This window comes from Podarcis gaigeae (genome assembly GCF_964106915.1).
Source record: "Podarcis gaigeae genome assembly, chromosome: 6".
Classification (NCBI taxonomy): domain Eukaryota; kingdom Metazoa; phylum Chordata; class Lepidosauria; order Squamata; family Lacertidae; genus Podarcis; species Podarcis gaigeae.
In genome coordinates, this window is record NC_139682.1 from 27,145,786 (window position 1) to 27,155,823 (window position 10,038).

The following is a 10,038-nucleotide window of genomic DNA, read 5'->3' on the forward strand; positions in this document are numbered from 1 at the left end:
CTAGCGGGGCATCTGCGTCTTTCATTATTGCTGTGCGACAGGTAGAAATCCAAGAAATCCTTTTCCATCCTCCACTAATTCAGGGCTGGGAAAGCTTCACTCGTTGAATTTCTGCCTGCCATTGAAATGTTACAAGCGGAGAAAGCCCCTGCAAGAGTGAAAAAGTGCCGGAAGGACTATTGTGCCTTAACAGGCAGAGGAACCCAAAGTCAGTAAGGGGGTAGCAAGCTACCAATGAGATCAAGAGGTGGTACAGGGAAAGAGAACCTATGGTCCTCTAGATGTTGAACTCCTATTGAGTGCAGCCGCTAAAGCCAGTGGAGTTGTAGTCCAGCCCAACAACATCTGCAGGCAGTGCCGGATTTATATATAGCTATAGCTTAAGGCTCCACTCTCTTGGGGGGCCCCAAAAAATTTTAAGGGGGGAAAATTGGATGTACATTTCCAAAATATAAGATAAAAAACAAATAAAGTAAAACCTACATACAGCAACAGTGTTTTGTGCTGTGTAGGCTCCTATGATGTAAGTCATGGGCCGCATCTGCTCCCTAAAATATCACTGGTTTGCTCATTTCTATATATAGGGTGCCTATATTCAGCGTGTGCAAATGGCTTCAGATACCTATTAGGTCCCTAAATTACCATATAGCATATATTCAACACAAAAACAGCAACAATTTATAATAATAATAATATCTTGTCATTGCCCCCTCTCGGGGACAACGAAATTACTTTGTAAATCTGGCAACAATTTGTTGTTGACGAAGGACACCTGGACATATCAAGGGGCCCATTACCTTCAGTAGCTTAGGACCTCATCAAACCTAAATCGGGCCCTGTCTTCAGGGCGGCTTAGTTGACTGTTCCTGTTATTTCTTTGCAAAGAACGAATGCTGATTGTATTACAATATCAGGTTTCCCTTTGTTTCAGTATCACATGACACAGTTGCTCCTTAAATGTAGATACGTGTCGCTTTTTCTCCCCCCTGCTTCCAGTAGGTGGTAGGAAGATAAGCAGCTTGGGAGGCATCAAGAACTACCTCTCCCCATATGAACGGACCTGGACCCAGCAGTCATAATCTGAGGCCCTTCTTCATGTGCCTCTTCTGTGAGAGATCCAGAGGATGGCAACACAAGAAGGGGTCTTTTCTGCAGTGGCTCCTCATTTGTGAAATGCTCTCCCCAAGGAGGTTTGCCTGGTGCCTAAGTTGCACCAGGCATATCTTCAGGCGCCAGGCAAAAAACATTCCTCTACTCCCAGGCCTTTGGCTAATTAAACAAGCGATGACCTTTTAAAAGTGTGTGTGTGTGTGTGTGTGTAATTGATTGTTACTAATTTACAGGTGTTGGTCTGCCGTAGTCGAAACAAAACAAAACAAAAATTCCTTCCAGTAGCACCTTAGAGAAAAACTAAGTTTGTTATTGGTATAAGCCTTCTTCAGATATCAATAACAAACTTAGTTGGTCTCTAAAGTGCAACTGGAAGGAATTTTTTTTTATTTCATTTTGATTGTTACTAAGTTGTGCATTTTTGTGTTTTTCTATTGCAAGCTGCCTTGTGATCTTCGGGTGAAGGGCAGTGTAGAAATTTAATAAATAACAAGTAATAATAAAGAATAATTTAATAAAAAAACCAAGTCATTTATTTCCTCAAAGCACGACTTCTTCACTGTACTAAATGTACAGTCAGTTACTTAAAAACAAGTTGTTAAAAACAATAGCAAAGCTTTCGTTCACATCGGGTGGTTTCTCAAAAGAAAGCAAAACTCAGACATGATGTACTGTGCTGAGCTTATACCTGCTTAGCCTTGAACAAGTCATTTTTCCCCAAGGACTATTATGAAAATAAAAATAGGCTAATCTCCCTGCTGCATCCCACATAGTTGTGGTGATGTCCGATAGGTGGGATCTTGTGGGTCCTTTTGCTGAGATGACTCCTTCTTGTCACCCAGCCTAGGAGGGAGCCCTTGACAAGGAAAGTAGCCATGGTGGTTGCCTGAGGCAGAGAATTCCTCTCATCCTAACAGATGTTACTGGAACAGTATGTACCATGGCCATAACAGGAAGAATAGCTTTTATCTGATTTACAACCAGCCACCAGTCTGGTGTTGGTTACACCCACTCCCACTGAATCTCATACTCATTTGCGCCATGCATGATAATGCGACACACCCAGTGGAGACTATTGGCCCTTTAATCCCTTTGTTGTTGTTGTTGTTTAAAAAATACTCTCTAATGTTGGGAAGACCACTTTATGCATGTGATGAGGTGGACTCTAGCCCATGAAAGTTTCTATCACAATACGTTTGTTAGTCTTTAAGGTGCCACTGAAGTTCTTCCTAAGGGTACGAACTATATTTGGGTATAGGTCTGATGTATTTCAGCAACTAGGGTGCCCCAATTGAAAGATTCCGTACCTTCAAAATGAAGGCAGGCACTAATCAGCAAAGTAAGGGATTTCCAGAAGTCTTATATCTGGAAATAAGTCCCATTGACCTCAATGGAATTTGCATTGTTGACCATTTTGTCAGGATTAGACATTTGTTGTCACTGCCGGTAGATGGCGCTGATGTTTCTTATAAACTCAACAAATGAAACCAATTTTTAAAAAAATGTTACATAAAAAAATAATACGAGAGAGACATTGCGCATACCTTTGTAAATCAAGAAAATCTTTAAGCACCCTGGTTTATTTTAATGCGGCTCTGGTGATTTGAAAGGCAACACTCAGCTATCATATGCATTCTAGATGCCACCACAAATGCAACTACAGTATGGGCAGTCCGTGTGGTTTGTGCCTTCTTAGGAGTCGGGGTAAGAAAGCATGTGTAAGTTGAAAGTAGGTCCCTTTGAGTTTAATGGGAGTTTAGGCTGCGGTCCTTCCTAAGGAGTAAGCCCTGTGAAGTCAGCAGGCCTTAACAAACGTGTTGGAGTGTACTGCATCTCAAAGTGCATAGAATAGCAGCCTAAGGCACTGAACTTTTGCGGGACTTACTTTTGAATAAAAATGCATCAGCTAGGACTTTGTAGCACTGTTTTTCAACACATCAACCAGAATGACAGGTTCCATGATTATGTAGCTCACTCCTTTAAAAAAAAAAAGCTTTTTAAAATGTATCTTCATTAATGATTTTCTTGATTTACAAAGGTATGTGCAATGTCTCGTATTTTTTTTTACATGTAACATTTTTTTTACAAAACGGTTTCATTTGTTGAGACAATAGGAAGAAAAGGGGGAAAGAGGTGGAGGGGGGGAATGAGTGGGGGTGGGGTGGGGTCAGGTGTCCATGTTTCTATTTTACTTAATATATGTGAGGTTTTGTGTCAGCGTTGCTTGTGCAGGTTCTCTGCTGTTCACTTGTCTTCCTTTGGGAGGATGACATCGGCTATGAGATGTCCCCACTCAGTGGACCAGAATGTGGTTTAAACCCCCCTTTAAATCCATATCAACAGAAAGAAAAGAACTCACTCTGAAAATCACCTACAGGTGGTACCTAACACCAAGAAAACTAGCGCTAATACGCCCAGGAACCTCACCAAAATGCTGGAGAGGGGGCACCTCCATAGGCACATACCTCCACATGTAGTAGGAGTGTCCCAAAATCCAACTATTCTGGACAACAGCCATACGAGAAATATGTAAAATAACCAAGCAAGTATTAGAAATCACCCCAGAATTGGCCCTACTAAACATCTTCCAAGACAACAATGCCCACTTGCACCACAAAGAACTCATAACCCACCTACTCTCAGCAGCCAGAAACATCATAACCAGACACTGGAGAAACCTGTCAGTAGCTCACTCCTTTGGAGCACAGGCAGGAGCCGTGTTGGTCTGCCGTAGTTGAAACAAAATAAAAAAAAAATCCTTCCACACACAAAAGCTCATATCAATAATAAACTTAGTTGGTCTCTAAGGTGCTACTGGAAGGAATTTTTTCCTTTTGAGCATTTATATAGAATTTATATAGAATCATGTGGTTTATGACGCCCGTCTTTCTCAGGAGACAATGGAGGAGTGTGCCTTTGGGGGTTAAGTCAAGCTGTTGGACATGGAATCTCAGAATCATGGAGTTGGAAGGGACCCGGAGGGTTATATATCCAGCCCCCTGGAATGCAGGATTTATTAATTTATTAATCTGTCCCTTTGCTTCAGTGTGAGAAAGTGCCTATCTCTGTGTGTTGGTTCAGTGAACACTTTGAATACACATTTCACATTCACTTATTTTTTTAAAAATGCACATTGTTCTAATGGCCAGGGTATGCCCCATGACTGCTGTTTACTCAGATGTAAATCCCATTGAGTCCAATGGGTCTTACTCGCAAGCAAACGTGATTATTCTTTATCACTGAAGCCCATTATGTTTCTCTGCACTGCATTCCTCTCATACTGAAATGCAAAATAGCTCAGAAGATGGAGAGAGCCACCACCTCCCCCGTTGCCTAGGCAACCAGATAAAGAAAGGTGCTAGCTTTCACATGTGCCTTCTGGCAAGTATTCTTTTAACACTCACTCCCCCCCTCAACCAGCAATACAGCAAGGAATTGTCTAGAGAAAACAGAACGCGGTTCTATAAAGTCACAGAAACATTTCTACTCAAAGTAGGACCTCTGTTTTGCAAATTTTGGATAGAAACGCTTATTTCTCCCCAGCCTGAGTTTCAAGGCCATCTTTCACTAGCCAGCTGCCCACCATCTTTTGGACTGGAACTCCCATCAAGCCCCAGCCAGCACAGAGGGCTTCGGGTTGAGGAGGGCTCACCTAGGCTGTTTAACAGCTTCATAGCATACAACAGGTGTAGCAGTCATCTCATCAATACATCTCCATGCCAAGAGGAACTGCACCCACTGTATTACCGCCTGCTATGCTGCTGGTAAAGAAACAGGAGTAACAATGCGAATTTGACCAAGGTTGCAAAATGAATAATACTGGAGAAAATGATAGCTGAAAGTTTGTCACCGTTTTGTGACATCTTGCTTGGTCCTAATAAAAGTATTGCTTTTAAAATAGATTAAAATCCAGGGTTTTTTTGCTTATGGACCAACTCATTTCCCTTTGATTTTTGTGTCCTGGAGAATTTAACAAAGCTAGCCGTTCCCGGAGGGATCTACATACAGAGGAAGTTTTAATTTCTTTTCTGCCACATTTTGAGGATTACATCCCCTTAAACCTACAGAATTTGTCTTCAGTTGTCTCTTTTCAGCCAAATTGATCTCCAGCTATGCTAATAAAAAGGCAAACATGTTTCTCTCTACTTCTGCTTAACCAGAAGCCTGTGAATTTTATTCGCGGTGCAGGACAGATCTGGGTAACAGACAGGCTTTATGGTGATTTAAAATAGGGAGCAACCATGGCTTCTTTATCCCAAAATCTTTGGTATGAAATCTGATGTCTGTAGCACCTAAAGGAGGCTTTTCCAGTCTACAACATACAGCTTAACACTATTTTGGGCTGCACTATTTTATGACATTTCAGTTTGTCCTAATAAAAGTATTGCCCAGTTGTAGCCAATTCATACAATGGCACCTTAATCACTCATCAATATTATTACGGCATAAGCATTTGTGGACTAGATTGCACATGGTGATAAAGGGTGAGCAGTTGTAAGCAGTGAGGCCAGAGGGAATAAAATGTAAGTACTGTAATAATATAATGACAGTTCAGTTACAGCTAAAATGCATGCCCTGGACTCTTGACAGCAGAGGTGAGAGGTGATAAAACAATCAACTTAGTAATGGCCAAATTAATTAACATCTATAGTGGGGAAAAGGAAATGTGGCTTCTATTGAGACCCAAATGAATAGAGCTGAACTTCTTGATCAATTGCAATTCAGTTGCTTCCGTCCTCAGGAAATAGTTGCAATTAATACTTTTAAGCTCTGCTGGTTCAAAGATCCAGGTTATATTCTTAAGGGGAACAAAATTGTTGCAGGGTTGATGGCTAAAACAGTTTCAGGTGGTGTCTTCCAAACACCCTTGCAAACTAGCTTAATTAGAAAATCAAGAAAGTGTGCCACAATCTGTCATGAGGATTTATAAGAATCAGCTGCAGTGGTGCTACTTAAGAAGATTGCTGTTTATGAGGGGGGAAAGTAAGTAAAACTCTTAGAAGTAGGTTTTGATAAGTAAAGAAACCTACAGTGTTAAAAATAAGTAATTGCCTTTATTGGTTTCTGTTTAAAGGGGTTTTTTTTTGGGGGGGGTGGAATAAGTATAGCTTAGCAGTAAAGTATTGATACTAAATTAGGAAGCTATCACTTCAGACCTAAGCCAGAAGAACTTCAGTTTTCTAGTTATTAGCCAGATCTCTTCCTTTGACTCATGTGAAACTACCGTATATTAGCTCTTTCTGAACTGTGTCTATTTTGGGTTATGATCTTGGGCAGAAGAAATAACTGCTTTTCTTTGTCCCCTTGTCAGCTTCCTCTACTCTAGGCTTTGCAGAGAAACTTGCCTTCTTAGAGGAGTATGCAGATTTCAGGCTAGTTGGGGGCAGTGTGAAGACTTGGCTTTTGGCTTTGCTGTGTTGCAGGGCCAACCCCCTAGCATTCAATGGAGTGAGACAACCGTGGATAGGCAGTGGCAGTGGCAAGGTGTTGTAAGGCTAGGGCTCTGTGGGCGACACACAGCTTGTCATGCTTCTGTTAAACTAGTTTAGTATAATATTTTCTACATTAGTTGACAGCGGCTCTCCAGGGTTTCAGACAATAGACTTTTTTCAGCCTTACATGGAGGCCATAGGTGCCAACTCCCTGGGACCATGGGTGCCCAAGCACCCACAAAATTCTCCATGAAGGGTCCGGGCACCCTGGCACCCATGGTCGTGGGGCGAAGTGGGCACTCCTGGTGCAGGCAGCAGGGGGTTGAATTAGGAATCTTCCGTTTGCTCCACTTCTGAGCTCTGACTCCGCATTGCGAGTGTTAAAGCAAGATTCTGCTCCCAGTCCAGTAGTTCCCTGCCCACAGAACTCTCTCTCTCTCTCTCTCTCTCTCTCTCTCTCTCTGTGTGTGTGTGTGTGTCTGTCTGTCTGTCTGTCTGTCTGTTTTGGGTGAATGCCATATTGTCTTTTACATCAGGCAGCAAAATGTTTTGGGCCATACCTGCAAGGTTGGAACAGTTCTGACACCTACAAAAATGGCTGCCCAACATGGTTTCAGACAAATTGGAGCAAACTTGATTAATTTAAACCTAAGTCACAGGGGCCAGCTCCTAGGGGCCGAGATCTCTTCGCCCCCACAATAAAATATTTGAGGGGGCTGCACCCCCAAGTTGATGGGCAGTGCCATTCAAATGGTGTGTGTGTGCCGTGTCATGTGATTATATGGGGCACGGCTTACCTGCCTCCCCACCCCAATATTTTATTTAAGTTGACACCCCTGACCTAAGTCCATTTTAGTGAATGCACATTGTTCCCTAGTGTTAAATTTTAGACTTGAGGCTCTTGATTGCAAAAAACCTGCCCTCTTCGACTTTTAAGTGCTAGATACATAATACCTTCGCTATACAGTGGTACCTCAGGTTAAGTACTTAATTCGTTCCGGAGGTCTGTACTTAACCTGAAACTGTTCTTAACCTGAAGCACCACTTTAGCTAATGGGGCCTCCCGATGCAGCCGTGCCGCTGGAGCACGATTTCTGTTCTCAACCTGAAGCAAAGTTCTTAACCTGAAGCACTATTTCTGGGTTAGCGGTGTCTGTAACCTGAAGCGTATGTAACCTGAAGCGTATGTAACCCAAGGTACCACTGTAATCCTATACATGCACAAAGCATATTCTGAATAAATAAGCTTTGGATCACGCTGCATGATGAAATAAAATTATCTGGCATTAGTGGAGAAAAAGCAAGTGTCTAAATCTAGTTTGTAACTTGGGGTGATGGGTATCTGAATAAACAAAACTCCTTTGAATTCCATCTCCAGGTGCCCCTAGGATTCTGAAGACTGACCTCTTTTCCTTGGGAACCAAAAAATGTCTTCTCAAAACTGTTCTAGTTCTCTGTCACTGAAAGACATATTCGAAAATGGATTTCTGATTGGTGCTTCTAGTTACAGCATCTCTCCAGGTAGCAGCTGTTTCCTAGAAATGAGCAGCATCCCCCAGCCTGATGCATGCGATAGTGCAAGCAAGATGCAGAATGTGACAAAGGGAAGCTCTCTGGCTCTAAAGGCAACAGATTCCTCCATCAGCAGCTCAAAGGAAAATCTGCAGGCCTCATCAGATGCTCTTGCATCTTTCTGCAAGACTCCCATCCAGCCATGTGCCTTTGACTTGTCAAGCTCAAGCTCTGCAAATGACAGCAAAACCAATTACACAGAGGGTGTGTTCCACAATACCAAATCTTCTACTCCATGCAGGGAAGATAATCCCTCTAAACCGACAACTGAGAATATGTCGAAGAGCTCTGAAATAAATGATGTTGCAGTCTTCAAGAAGCCGCCACCGCCACCACCAATATTGGAGATCTCTGGAATACAAGCCACTCTGGGCAATGTACTTTCTCCAGAAGCAAGCTTAGAAGAATTTGGGTCCCTGGGCTCTGTGAAGCTTGATACACCATCTCTGGAGATGTCAAACCTTGCCATGCCTCTGGGTGGTGGTAGTGCTGTGTCTGTTACTATTACAAGACACTAGTCTCCTGCACTTTGATCTAATGTTTCACTGGTTGGGCAAAAGCTCCAGGTGGTTTGCACCATCCAGCCGTCTTGCTATGTTTCTTGCATTCTCTTTTCTAGCTAACAAGTGAAGCATAAATGCAAATAAAGAACTGGTGACATAAGGTACTTGTGCTACATGGACAAAGGCATGAAACCATCCGATAAGGAAGCACCTGGACAACTCTGTCCTTTTCTTGCTGAAGGTAACTCAGAGGCCTGTATGGTCAACCCTAACTGGTAGCTGAACAGCCATACGTCAGAGCTGAACAAGCTTTAGGGGGATGTTTTACAAGCCCCAACAGCCAAGAGGCAACTGCCACTCCCCCCTCCAGCTGGTGGTAAATGGTTGTTGCTCTGCTAATGACTTGGAAGTGAGACTTGCGTATGCTGTTCAGCTTGTTGCAAGATTAGGTATTTTATGTAAACGGGCAGCACCATTTCTCCGGACAACATTCATACCGTCTACTGTAAACAGAACGTCATTGATTTCCTAATTATCATGTCTAGTCTACTCTGGTCTAGTTGGTACAGTGCCACATGGTTTTTGATCACGTGTAGTGAGAACCGCATGATTGAAAGCTTCTCTTTTTTCCAGTGAGCACTTTTTCACATAGTTCATTTGTCATGGCTTCCCCATACAATAATCACCTTAGTACAGGGTAAAACGATTTTACACTTTTGCAGTTCTACTTTGGGTGACTGCCATCTTAAATACAAAGTTAAGTTTACACATGCTGCAGTGGTTACTGTAAACAGAGGCCTGTTCCCACTAGAAAGAGAAGTTAAGAAACATATTGCAGCTGTTATTCTAAAGCCCATTATTCCAATTGCCTATTTTGGAGTGTGATGTCAATAAATTGTGCTCATCTAAAATGTGGGTTGCAACATACTTGCTCTCCCAGCCTACTTCAGTCTCAGTTCACCCTTCACATCTATTTACTAATTCTCAGGGGATTGTAATAATGGGAAGAAGATCATACCTCTAAAATGAGTCTGTGCAGTGTTCTTCATATTGGCCATACTCTCAAGATCATAGCCTTAGTAACAGAACACAATTCTTTTCATCTTTTATGTTTTAGGATTCACTACCCTTATATTTTCAATTATCCCTCCAAGCGAGGAGGGACTGAGGCCCGACTGACCAAAATTGCCAAAGCAAAATTCCACATTCGAAGCACCCTTTTGAAAGAGCCTTCTTTTTTTTTTTTTTAAAGAGGATCACAAATCATCCATATTGATGAGATGCCATGTATGATTCAAATCTAGAAGTGAGAGTTTATAGATGCATTTACAACCTTGTAACTTTCCAAGTCTTAGTATTGGCCTTGAAAACTTATATCATTATGTTGCTAAAATGCAGCAGTTGGAATGCGCATCTTTTGA